This window comes from Maylandia zebra, linkage group LG8 (genome assembly GCF_041146795.1).
Source record: "Maylandia zebra isolate NMK-2024a linkage group LG8, Mzebra_GT3a, whole genome shotgun sequence".
Classification (NCBI taxonomy): Eukaryota; Metazoa; Chordata; class Actinopteri; order Cichliformes; family Cichlidae; genus Maylandia; species Maylandia zebra.
Window position 1 is genome coordinate 18717743 of NC_135174.1, and position 14003 is coordinate 18731745.

The window sequence follows — 14003 nt, forward strand, 5'->3', positions numbered from 1 at the left end:
AAAAACCCTTGGCTACAAACTGTGTGTTTTTGTCAGCTGAGGGATACAGCGAAGGGATCGAGGGAGCGGTGGGAGGAGGGAGGTGAAGCGGGAGGGGAGGAGGAGGAGGAGAGAGGGAAAAAAAGCCCTCAGCCAAGCCATCAAGTTGAACATTGAACTTCACAGTAGTAGCTGCCTTTCTATGCCTCTCCTTTTGATGTTACCTCCAAAGCAAAGGATCAAAGGCTTGGAGTGTGGCGTGGGGAAGTCCCAAGCTCTTAGCCTGCCAGCCTGTTATATATGCAAAAGTCTACGCCAAAAGAGAGAGAGAGAGAGTGGGGCAGAGAGAGCAGGAGAGGGTGCTCGGGAAAGAGGAAGCTTGCATGGAATTTGGTTAAATAGCGCGTTTTGTGTCTAATGAATGACAAGGGGGTGACGCAATCAGACAGCGAGCTACAAAATGACGTAGAGCGGGATGGAGCTCGCGCGTGCACAAGTTTTAGAGATGCTTCATGCTCGCAGGGCTGGGCATAAAGGCTTGGAGTGAGTGGCGCTGGCAGTGTCCTGCCCCCCCACCCCCATCCACGGGTTCCTCCTCAACCAGCAACACGGTACAAAAATTACCCTCAACACACACATGCGTGTACGTGCAAACACAGACAGACACTTCCACCCTGCACCAACCACCAGCTCCTCTCCAACATCAAGGGGGTGAGAGACTGTGTCGTCTTGACATAAATATACAGTGTGCTGTTAAAGCGAAGACTACAGTAAACACAGCGTGCATGAAATCCTGGTTGTGTCTCACTGGAGCAGAGACACTCACACAACACACTACCAAGCGCACGCACGCGCGATTGTGGGCTCAGCTGGGCCAAAGAGTCGAGCAGAGGTGTGCTAAAATTGACAAATCTCTACGAGACAAACACAATACACACACACACTCACTCACACACACACACATTCACACACACCCTTTCCCCAAGGCTGTAGGATTAAGAGGTCCAGCTGGCTGACAGCAAGCCCTTCCTTCCCACGTATCCCGTCGATCTCACCCAACTCCCCCCACCCACCCACCAACCTCCACCCCCCACCCCCTTCCCTTATTTAGAGCCCCTCCCACACCTCCATACCCAGGTCTGACAGCCAACCAGGCCACAGAGCATGCCAAGCAGATACACCTGAATTTGACACTGATCACATCAGTCATACGTCAGAGCAAAAATATATTTAAAGACATGGAAAATCCTCAAGATAAATGTGAATGTTGGCCAGGAGAAGGCCTACATATCACTGGCACCATCAAAGGGGGTCTGCCAATCCATCTAGTCTTCCTGTCAGTGATACTGGTTGCATCCTTCAAGATACAGATTCCTAGAGAGCCAAGGCATCGATGGAGGCGGAGCAGGGGAAAATTAGCCTAGCGGAAGAGGAGGAGGATGATATTTAATACATAACGAGCCCTGTTAATGAGGAAATAAGGGAAAGTGAAGGAGAGAGATTGGGCGGAAAAATAGCAGAAGCTGCCATGTCCATTTACGTAAGTGTGGAAGAAAATACGCCGCACGCTGCAGGGTGTTGTTCGACTCGCATATCATTTTGTGAGCACAGACGTATGTGAATATGCAGGAAAAATGCATTCAGTGCTCCATAATTAGAGCTAGGATTGAGTTAATTCATTCAGTTTAGCAAATGTTTCAACGCTAGCATGAGACAGGAGAGATCCAAAGGGGAAGTGAAGGATGATACGTCATTATTTGAGTTAAAAACATCTCAAGCGTTTCTGATCTTCAGTTCCTGGATACTAATGAGCCAAAAGCATTGATGATTAGCTGGAACCAGGCAGCAATGTCAGATATAATAAAAGTGCCAAATGCAAACAGCAGCCATAACATGCAAATGGGATTAATAGTCCGACTGAGCTTTAATTTCCAAATCACCTGTCATTCACTTTTATATCTATGGCCAATTTAACCCCAGATGGGTAAGAGAATATGAGAACCAAACACTGATTTCTTCAGCATCCTTGTTACTTATGGCCAAAGGTGACTGATGGGTCTTATACAGAAAAAAACTTGGGGCAAGTTTGGGTTAAGACCAAGCTATACTGGCTATATTTCATTCGCAATCGCAACCTGAGGCTTTAAAAGCGAGCATTTGCCCCGATGGAAAACTAATGAGAACAGAGAGAAAATCTATCCAGCAATTCACCATGATACCATCGACAAGTGCAAAACGCTACCGCAGATTGGGTTGGGTGGGGTATAGGAGGAGATAAAAAAATAAAAACAGACAGGCAGTGGTGTAAGGAAAGAATAAGAATTAGGGAGTGAGAAAGAAGGGAGTAAGAAACAGAGGGGAGGGAAAAAATTCACAATGATGACACGTAAGTGCAAAGAGCGATTAAGGATTTACTTTCAAAAGGACTCCCATTGATCTTTTTTGATAGACCTGCAATAAATCAAACCGGATTGACTCGCATGAGAACCAAGCCTAATCCTTTAGTCAGATCCAGGAGAACTCCAACCAAACCAGCTGTTAATTTAGGCTTTACAAGATAAAGCGGGAGAAATCCAACCTGATGTACCCTAGGGCAGAGGCTTACATCATCTCTGTAAAGCAATCAACTTATTGCCAGTTTGGAGAGGTAATCAGAGCACATACTGAGAGAGGGGAGGGGTAGTGGAAAAAGAGAAAAGGGAGATGGCTGAAGAGGTTAGGGAGAAAACAGAAGAAGAAGAATGTAAGAAACAGAAAATAAGAATCAAGTTCAGTTTAAAAATGCTGCTCTTTTTTTAGAAAAAAAATTAAAAACTGATTTTTTTCCTCCCCCTGCATGCCGGGCAGATATACAGGTCTTCAGACTGAAACTTATCTTTGAAACCAAAAACATGTTTACACACAGTACAACTCCAATTATCTCCAGAGGGTGAAGATGAAACGGAGAGAGCCTCGCTTAGCTGCAAACAGGAGCTCTCTGGGTTGACAGCAGGGACTGGAGGACGGATACAGTTCCCCCCCATCCTCCACACCACCCTGTAATTTCCCTGGAGGCCGGCCCAGACCTTGTCCCCATCCCCAGTGGCAAGTGCCACCTCAGCTGGGTCCCACCAGCCATGCTGTGGCTGCACCATAGCACAACCATAGTAATTAAAACGGTTATTTTTGTTTGGGGGAACAAGAGAGACTTTTTCTTTTTTCCAGATCTGAGCGGAAGTATTGCAAGACACCATCCAGCCCACACTGACTAAACCATGCCGATGTCTCTTTCAGTTGCGCATTTGGTGTTTATGTATACGTCTATGAGTATACTGAATGTCATCAGGGATCTACAGGAGTTTTAGTTCCTCTTCTTAACTGGGCGTGTGACACCGCGATGCAGGATGCAGAGGATAAAACCACACAAGCACCCTTTTGCAGTATGCACACTGACACAAAGACTCATTAGTTCGCCATCTCCCCTGTCTTTAATGTCCTGTTTACAACGCAAATCAACCAGATCAGCGCTGAAATCCAATCACAGGGCTTTGCAGGGCTCTTCACGTCGGCCTCACAAGAAAGTTGAGGAGAAGCAGGCCTTGTAGTCTCTGGACACTGTCCAAAGGAAACCAAACCTCAGGAGTCCAAACAAAACCACACATAAAATCAGAGTTAAAACAGCAGTCTCTATTCAGCCCATCCTGACCCCACAAGCACACACAGAAACACACATACACACACTTTTCTGACCCCTGCTTTTCTATCCTCTCCTGGTTACACTGTATGCACACAGGGATCATGCTGACTTCAACAAGGCTCCTGTAGAATTGCAAAATTGACTGAGGCTTGGGCTTCGACACACGCAGGACGCAGCCATGTAAAGGCTGCCGCTTAAGCTCAACTCACATCAACCTGTGCTATCTTTAGCAGCTGGGCTAAACTTTTAAAACCGCACAACTCTCTCTCCCTCCCACCCTCACCAACAGCTTCCCTCTGACTTCAAATAAGACAGCCTGGCTCTTTGGCAGTGGCTCGCCCGCTGGCACCTCCCTCCATGGCCGCAAGGTCACACGTTTAATTACACAGAAAGTAGTAATCTCACCAGACAGATGGCAAGCAGGCCGCCTCTCAATTACTTTATGCCCAATTGAATGATTACTGATGTTATTTGCGAAAATGTGGCACGCAGAAAAACACTACAAAAAGTAGATTTGTAGTACAAGCGGGAAGAGGGGTCGGGGGTGAGGTTACAGGGTCGTGGCCGTGTTAGGACAGAGGCTGATGTGCCTCTTGTTAAGCAACTGCAACTGAGATAATAATAATAATACTAAAAAAAATATATAAGGCGTGAAGAATACAAGCACGGCTGTGTTAGCTTTTGGGGAGGGGAAAAAGCAACAAAAAACCCAAGTTTAATACGACAGCGATCAGTGCCACAAAAAACAGACGCTTATTTTTCTCGAAACCAAAACTGGTACAGAACATTGGCCTATGTGGAAACAGTCAGCTCCCAGCAGCCCAGTGGAGGAAACCGCATGACAAGGCCAATTTAAAACGTGAACAAAGTGTCTGTCTCTTAAAACAGAGCCAAGAAAGAAAGAGCTGGGTTTTCTTCATTTCTTTCCCCCTTTAGGACTACCATTTTGTCATTGGGGAGAATCCCATTGGGCTCAAGTTCTTTCCTAATGAAAAAAAAACAAAACCCCTGACCGGCAAGTGTGAGCTGTCTCATCTCAGCATCCAACCCGTGTTCCCCGTCGATGCCTCACTCATCATCACTTAGCTCCTCCTGCCAATAGCTTCTGCGAACAATTAGAGGTTAACTTTCCCAGCGTCTGAAACCGCAGAATCTCAATTTCTGGCCAGGAAGCTCCGATAACTGAGCTACCTAGCCAAGAATCAAGATTCCCCTCAAGTTCAGGTCGAGTTTTACCCCTTATTCAACACTTACTGTTAGCAGTGAGGCCTCTCTCGGCCTGTTTATGATTTAACACGACCGCAGAGCTAAATAACAGCAAATTAACTGTGCTGACTGGCCTCATTAATGTCATGCATAAAATGCTTTCACTGAGATCATTTCTGAATGTGCAATGGCAACCACTGATGTAAACTCGGTTGCCAAACTTTGGTTCTGGGCCAAAAAAGGTATGGCTTCTGGCCGGCATGATCATAAATTCTCCAGCCTAGTTGGGGTAACTCCCGCTTACGCCTGTGGGTGTCAGATTAAACCAAAACTATTTGTCTCATGCCAGGAGACTACATAATTTACAGCTGAGCATTTAATTCTAAATTTAACATATCATACAAGGACAGACTGGCTCATTGGCTTAAATAACGTCACCCCAAGCCATGTAGCATTAAACGTACAAGCACTGGTAGTGAAGAAATTTGCCCTGTTGGTGACTGTAATAAGTCTGGAAGTTTCCACTAACTAGGAACAGTTGTGTTGAGAGGCACTGCTGTAAAATGATCTGCAGGAGCATATAGAAAACTTCCACGTTTTTTTTATATTATTATTCTTGAGTCAGGGTGAGGAATTCCACTGGCCTATAGATGGCAACCAGCAGTTGTTCTCCCATGAGGACGGGGGAGGCAGGCATCTGGGAAGAAGCGAGCAGGCGGATCAGGGAAAAACGATGACTACATCTGCATATTTACAGCACAGGATTTTGAGTTTTCAGGACTCAAAGTCATCCCAAAAGCAAGTGCAGAAAATGAGAAGAAAGGGTCCGTGAAACTTCCCCCAGAAGGCTCAGAGGACTTACAGTGATGACTCCCAGGCACATCCACAACCCCACGATACCCCGAGATGACGGGGGGAGGCTTCCAGTTGCCGTGCTCGGGAAAGAAGCTGCACCACTGAGCCACAACACTACACCAATCCTCACATTGCTATAGGAAGTCGAGAGACATTTACAGAAGGGGCTGAGGAGCAGGGGACATGATGGTAGCCAGTATGTGCAACTCAAAATTTATACCCCAAATACCCACTGCATGTCTTTCGGTGTTAGATTATCATCAAGAGCAATGCAACAGACATGTTTGAAGGAAGTGGAAAGTTGACCTACAAATTATTTAATTACTTTAAACAGTGTTGGCTGCAGAAAGTGAACAGAGAAGCCTATGCACCATGCATACATCACCCTTGAAGCCACAGTACTGCAGGGAGGCATGCCCATTTCACCCCCCACTGATCTGGAATTCTAGCCTGATGCGATCTCCCAATGGCCCACACTTGACCGTGGGCCTTGCAGTCTTTTCCCAGCTGCTGTGTGGCAGGCATGGGCCGCAGTAGTGGCACCTGTCTTTGACAAGCCCCGGCATTCACACTAACTCTGGTTTCCCGAGGCCGGCTGCCTGGCAGTCAGGTGACATATGCTAACGCACACTTTCCCTGACACCGAGTGCACACACATACACTCTGGCAATCCAAATCTACTAACCCAAGAGGCACTTAAGTGTGATCCCAACCACTTAAAAAGCATCTGCATCATAGTGAGTGAGGTCTTAGCCTCACATGTCTCTCTGTCTGATAGCTAACCCTGCCCTGATTCAGGCTGCGGCTTGAAGCCGTAAACCAAAGCTTCCCTCAACGCCTCTCACCCGCCCGGCGAGGCTCTAACCACTGTTTTTGCATACCACTCAGCTTGTGTAACCGTTGAGTGGTTTTGCTCCACCAAGACAATGGCTGCGTAACAGACTAAGCAGAGTAAAGACGTCTAATGTCAATGCACTGGAAGAGTTGATAAACAGAAGTCGGTCTACGCGGCGCAAGAAGCACAGACGAAATAAAAATGTAAGCACTGGGAGACTAAAGTGCCTCCAGGATAAAATAATAACAGTAACACGGATGAGACTGCCAGCGGCTGTGGCAAACACTGCACAGGCCAAAAGCAAAGATTTCTCAGGTGAACCGGTTGCAGTCTAGATAAACAATGTAATTATAACTCATTTTGAAAGTAAAGAGTTGAGAGAGAGTTTCAAAGTCAGCAGGGATCAAAATGAACAGAGCCCTCTAACGCTTTAGTCTGCTCTTCCTTCATTATCTTTAACTAAAATTAAAGTGTTTGCGAAAGTGTTTGCAAAGGCACTATTAATAAACTAAAAAAAAAAACAGAAACTAGGCAACAACACTGGTCACAAGCGTTTACACTTCTATATAAAAATCAGTCGTTTAACTTGTAGGACGCGAGGGTTGCTGACAGCACCTGATTGAGCTCTTGGTATGGCAAAGCATGCCGGTACTCACTCTGCTGCCCAGCAGACCAAAGCAACATTTCCCCACCTCATTTGCAAAGCAATCCCGCTTCCCTCCCACTCAGTGCATCTTTTTGTCATTTCCATGTCCAGGCTCCACTGGCTTTGTCTGGAGGAAAGCATGGAACCCGGTCTCAAGGAGACTCTGCTACCAAAAAGCCCCCCCTCCCCAAAAAAGAAAGAAAATACACCCAACCCATTGAGCCAGCATACACTCACCTCTCCCCCCGCCTGACTAATGTGCCCTGACACTCGTACATCACCCGTAAATTGGCCAAATGAATTAAGCACGGCCCCTGCTTAGCTTTACGGGCTTTAAATGGATTTTCTCCTCTCCAGGTCTGTCCAGTAATTGCATTTATCCATCTTGTTGAAGCCAGGTTTACACACTCACAAAGATCATGCCAATCCCCGGATGCATTTTCCGCTCTGATGGCAAGAGTGTGAGAGATTTGTCATTGGATCATAACAGGTAATTCAAACAACAATTAGATGACAATTCCACCGTATGTCAATGGCTGGCTCCCTGCTTGGATAGGACCTTGGTTGAAGCAATGAGGTTCCCCTCTATCGCTTCATCTGTCTGAATATCTCTTCTTGTTGCCATTCTCAGTGTGATAAATGCTCCCTTATAACACTTTTTATCTATTATCCAAGCCTCCAGGTTAAAACAGCAAACACCCACAGCAGGGAAGAAAGTACTGGCTATGAGTGTTCAGTGTTCACACACACACACACATTCAGAGAGAAAGAAGTAAGTGTTAAGGCAGAGCTGTGAACACCGGCATCAACGGGGGTCATCTCCACACTTGTGGATGTTTGAACAGAAGTGTATCAGCCATTGGGGGGGGGGGGGGGGGGGGGGGGGCAACGGACAATTCAGCTATGTAAACATGCTGCAACTTCCTTCCCTCCAGTCCTCTAGGCCTGCACTGAGACAAGCCAGTGTTTAAACAGCACACACAGCATTCCTGTGCCTGGGCCCAGGCCAGCTGCTGCATCCTCACTGCAGGCCTGCCTGCCTGCCTGAGCAGAGACAGATACAGGCCTTACAACAGCAAGGGTCATCCACAACAGACAAAGGGCTTTTATACAACATGCAAAACAGGTTGCATCTTCCAGAAATGCTCCCCATGCTGCTGAATGCTGTAGTCCTAGCTGACCACCCTGAGAGCTAAAATAATAACATCGCCGAGCCAGACCTTAACCATTTGACGCCATCTGTAATGATAAAGCAGGAAATTTATCTTTATTGGTACACGAAATATGCAAAGTGTGGCTGCCAATAAAGATAGAGGAGGCAGTAAAGTGAAGATAAAACACCTCCTGGTTCTAAAGTACACTGTGACGTGCATCACATGACACAAAGGCCAAACCTGCTTAGTAATGCCTGCCTCTAATCTCAACTTTCATTATGGCTGAACTGGTGGTTTCAGGTTCAAAGTTAATCTATAAAATGAACCTTTGGTTTGCATGCCAATGGACAGTAAACTAAAACTAGGTTCCATCTAAGAATAAAATGAATAGTTCTCGAAATAATCGCACAGTAAAGATCCGCTTTAGCGGAACAATTTAACCCACACAGTAGAGCATGCAAAAGTCATACATATGACTATCCAAATAGTTAGAGACATATCTTGCCTTACGTGTTGATCCATCAATGAATTGTGGACTTTAGTTGAGTTTTACTGGGATCAAAATTAAAAAATAAACTTTTGGAATAACCTGATTTTCAGTATCCGTGCAGAACTATGTACATTTAAGTTATGGGAATAGATTTAATATTTAACACAGAGACCAGGCGTCATTCAGTGTTGGTTTTATTATAGGAAGACTGTGATAATTACTTCCCTATTGTGTCAGTGCCTCCACTGGATACCATCAAGAGTTGCCAACCAAATCCGCTCAATCAAAACTGTGATTTCAGGGGGACGAGACTGCATTGTTTTCTACCTCCACAGCGTCGTCTTGCCTATCTGCTGTTCAATCGTTTCCCCGCTCTCTTGTCCGTTCATCAGTCCATCCCCTCTGGCTGGACAGAGAGGGCCACACATCTCACCTCGGGACAGTTGTCCAAACAAGCCTCTCCATTCACTCTGACCCCTCGAGGGAGAAAGACAATTGACAATTCACTTCCACCAGTCAATTTGTGCACTTTTGGAATTGACCCTGAACACTGGTGACACACTGGCCTCTCACTGGAGCCCGGATGAATACATAATACTGAGAATGCCAGGGAAGGGATGGGAGGGGGGATTTATTTTTTTAAAACTGAAGCCATTAAGAAAATAATGGGGAAAAAATATGCTATGCCATATAAAAATTAAAAATCCATCTTATTATTTAAAAATTGGTCAAAAGCAGAAGTTTATATGTATTTATATATATATATATATATATATGCACTTCCAAATATCATCACCTGCACAATGACTGGCAATTCAGTGCCCATGTGCAGGCCGTGTGTGGATGTGACAAGCTGTTCTCATGAAATGTTATCTAGTGCTGTACACAAGCCAACAGCTGTCTCTTTAAAAGAGGCGTATTATTATTGTGTGTAAATAGGTTTCTAACAGCTGGTTAAAGAGTTAACATGGGAATTTACTCTTAATCTGTTTTCCACTGGAATTGCTTCATCAACTAGCTAAAAAAAAAGAAAAAAAAGAAAAAGACTCTAAAGTTGCACCACATCGCAGGGTATGGAGGTTACATTTTATTAGCCTTGTGCATTTTAAAATAATCTTGCCAACATTTTTTTTTTTTTACACAAATCCCGCCATAATCCGCAGATTAGTAAATGCATTTATTTCGCTCACACTTTTAAACCCTCCCTCACCTTTTGCGAGGAGTTATGAATCCACCACCTCCTGATGACAAAAAAAGCAGACGATCACCTCATTAGCGGACCGGCTTCGCTTCCAAAACACACACACACACATAATCACACGAACACACGCTCCTTGGAGCTTATCCCGCTACAATTAAAAGTTTAATTAGTAGATTAAAAATACATTGACTGGACTTTTATCACCTTAAACTCCTCTATTATGTGTTTAGCACACACAAGTGCCTCCTTCCCATCTGAGCCATTTTGAACAGATTATCTGCATACTGAAATTCCCTTGACTACATTAAGGCTGCAGATACAAACTGGGTAGAAAAACAACCATCTGCATAATATATTGCGCGTGGCTGGATGAACACCGGACAAAGACTTTTGTATAATTAATGTTTAATATCTAGATGTGAATATTTAAATCACACTGCCACCACTTTTGTGAGGAAAAAGTGAGGAAAGTATTTTTAAAACAGATACTGGAATGAATGAATGAAATTCTTCTTCTGTGGTACATTCCAGGACATTGTACCACATCCATAAAAGGCTGGTGTACCACAGGTGTTCACTGCACACTGGCACGGCTAGTCATTATCTAGCCCAACGTGATCATTAGGAGCTGTGATGGCAGTTTGGCACCTCCTCCCTGCATTCACACACACACAAGCTGGAATTACGGAAAAAAAAAAAAACAACCTCCAATGGATACTCAAGCACTCCCCATCAGAAAGAAAAAGGGGGTGAGAGGGGAAGCTCGTTCGTCAACGAAAAGCATGTCAGAGCCAGTGCACTTTGACCCCTCCCAAACACATGCCGCAATCCAAACAGAAGGTCGACAGCAACCAGAATTCCTCCCAGCGTCACGGCGGCCTTCTCACCCAGAGCTTTTAAGGCAAATATTTTCTGATGACGACGAGAATGGGAAGCACGAAGGGAAAACGTGGAGTGGAGGTTGGGCCGAGAGATAGGGCGGCGGGGCGGGAGGGGGGTTTATTCAGAGACGCGAACCACGCACATGAACACATGCCTGTTCGTCAGGCGTGAATGAAAACTGAAACTCTCCTGTTCCAATCTGTGTTCCTCTCTTTCCCCCCCCTTTTTTTTTTCATTCCTCCAAACGGGAAGATAAATGTGAAGCCGAGGGGCACTATTGTTTGGACATCTAGCCAGGAACTGTCGCTGCTCTCATTGCCCTGGCATTAACAGCAATTATGCGCTCTATTCAGACAGCTTTTGTGCGGTCGACCCCCAGGCCCCCCCACCGTCCCAATTCACTCACACACACACAGACAGAGGCCTAACACACATTTCCCGCTTTTCTCTGAGCCCCTCCCTCCCCTCCCACTCAGCTACTGGTGAACTCATTTGACTACTGGAGCACTCTGGTCCCATTATGAATGAACTTAGAGGAAAAGGAATATGACAAACAATCTGTGGCTTCCTTCTTGGATGCACATACACAGCATCCACCGCCTTGTTAAAAAGTGACATTTCCAATGTTTTTTTGTAATTACGACGCTTTTAAAAAATAGAAAAAAATAAAAATACCAATTCTAGGTAATCATCTCTTGAAAGCAGCTAATCCTAGCCCTACCCATAACCTTCATATCTAAAAAGATGCGATCAATAGTCATTTAACCTTATCTTCTTTTGCTGGATGCAGCAAAGTAACACTGCTAAGAAAATTTCCAGCAACCACTTTTAATTATCTTATCGCCACTTCCATATAAGTTCAGAAGTTCATTCCATCCTAGGAACACCTGCATTTGTACCCTGCTGCTCTTCAGTAATTTAAAATCCATAAAGAGACAGTAAAGGTTTTTTGTTTTTCTTTGCTTTTTTTTTTTTTTTTTTAAAGGAACTTGGCGTATATTGTTGGTAACATATTCCAACAGTGCAAATATTTTTGTAAGAGGAAGAAGTAAAATGGGAAAATATTGGCTTCTCAAGCATATATCTCCACACTGCTTTTGATATTAAGCATGAACTTGCCCACAATGCTGTGGATGTGCAAGATGAGCTGTTCACCGGGGTACATTGAGCTAAAATAAGGTAACATACACAGATAAGAGATTTTAAGTGTGGCTACATGGACACACACACACAATAATTTAATTTCCATGTTTGAGGGAGCCCTAATCCCTGTGGGCCAAGAGTGGAGCTAGCATATATTTAAACAGATGACACAAGTTTCATTCCAGATGTACAGTAGTATCTTTGTGTTCAGCTCTATAGAAATGCACTGGAGAAAGAGGTGGGGCTGGATGGGTGGGGGTAAACTGGGAGAGGAAGGGGGTTACACCAGGGGGCTGGGGTAAGAGGGACCCCAGTGCACAGCTGCTTAACTAATGCCTTTTTTTTTCTTTGCTCAGACACAGAAAAGCAGAGTGTTGGTGGCTCACTGACGGAAACTAGGATAAATGGATTAATTCACTTTTAAGAATAAAAAGCAAAAATAAACATATACATATATATATCCAGATTGATAATGATTAACAGGCATAATGTCACATCGAAGGCAAAATTAGGCCTCAGATTAGCTGTTATTACATTAAAAGCAATAAAGTCGATGATTTAATTTAAAAAAAAAAAAAGGTTCAGCTCCAAACCAGACTTTACTGCAGCTGCTACACCCAAACCCAGCTCACACTGCCACCAGGGAACCACTACTCCCTTCGCACTAGTTTAAAATCTGATTAGAAACACACCCCACAAACTGACTGATTTTTTTTTTCCTCCTGCCTCTGTGGTGTTTCAAGCGGAGTGACAGATCGACGAGCGCGTAAGCTCTCACACGGCTCAGCCTGCCAACATCATCAGCATTAGACAATTAAGCCCCGCTAGCAGGGAGAATTTTTTTTTTATATTTTATATATAAAAAGGTAAATATTTACTGCACAAATCTTTTCCATTCATTCACCAGGCACTAACAAAACCTTACTGTACTCCCTCTCTCTCGCTCTCTTTCTGAGTCCTCAGCACCATCACCAATCCCCCCACCCCACCCCTACATCTGCGATTCATTGACTTTACAATTTACCACATGTCGAGATGGGAGAGGTCGAGCCTCCATTTGAATCACGGCACAAATATGCGAGTGATTTATTGTTTTAAAAACCCCGGGCCGATTTAGTGCAACTCCACTTTTTCTGAGCATTACTCCTATTGGCAGACCATGAACAATTACAGTTCGGACTAATTAAGCTCTGAGAATGTGCTGTGCACCGCTAATGTCTAGCAGACCCCAATTTTAGTTTAATGGTGCCAAACTTTGCTTCCCAGCCACCCCCGCCTCCCCCTTTTCTCTAACTTAACTCCTCAAATCCAAAGCAGATTGTACTTTTTTTTTTATGAGTGTTTATTGAGTCGAAGAAAAATAAGGACCTTTTTTTCCTTTTCCCCCTCTCCTTGCCTAGGATGAGAGAAGCAGCGGAGAGCGAGTGAGAGGAAAAGAGGGAGTAGATGCAGAAGAGGAAGAGAGAGATGGGGGAGAGTGAGTGAGAGAGTGAGCGGGAGCCGCTTCCGCCATACTTTGTAAACAAAAGTGATTTGCAAGACAAAAGGAGCGCAACCTTCCAACTAAATTCGGAGTGCATTCTGCAGCTTGAGGCACAAAATGCGGCCACGTCGTGCCACCAAACCCCCCACGGACACCAATTAGGCCCTATTAACATGTAAAGCCAATTTGATAAGGTGTGGGCCCTATCCCTTAAATCCGCATTAAACTATCTTCCCCCCTTGTCACGGCCACAAAAAAATAAAATCCATTTTACAACAGCCGAACACACATAATCCATATGATATACCATTGTTATGCTTATGCTGCTGCCATGTTTAGGAAAGATACTGTCTGTGTCATTTATAACAGATAACAGGCCACAGCAATGTGTGCACGTGAGCACAAAGGAGGTGGTGTGCACTTATGCGTGTTGATTATAATAATCTCACCAGA

At 44.7% G+C, this 14003-nt stretch overlaps 1 protein-coding gene across 25 annotated transcripts in view; it reads right to left on the bottom strand.

Annotated features, from left to right (window-relative positions):
• Nucleotides 1-14003, bottom strand: part of tcf7l2 (transcription factor 7 like 2) — a 107612-nt gene that overhangs the window by 68683 nt on the left and 24926 nt on the right. The gene's annotated exons all lie outside the window — the stretch shown is intronic.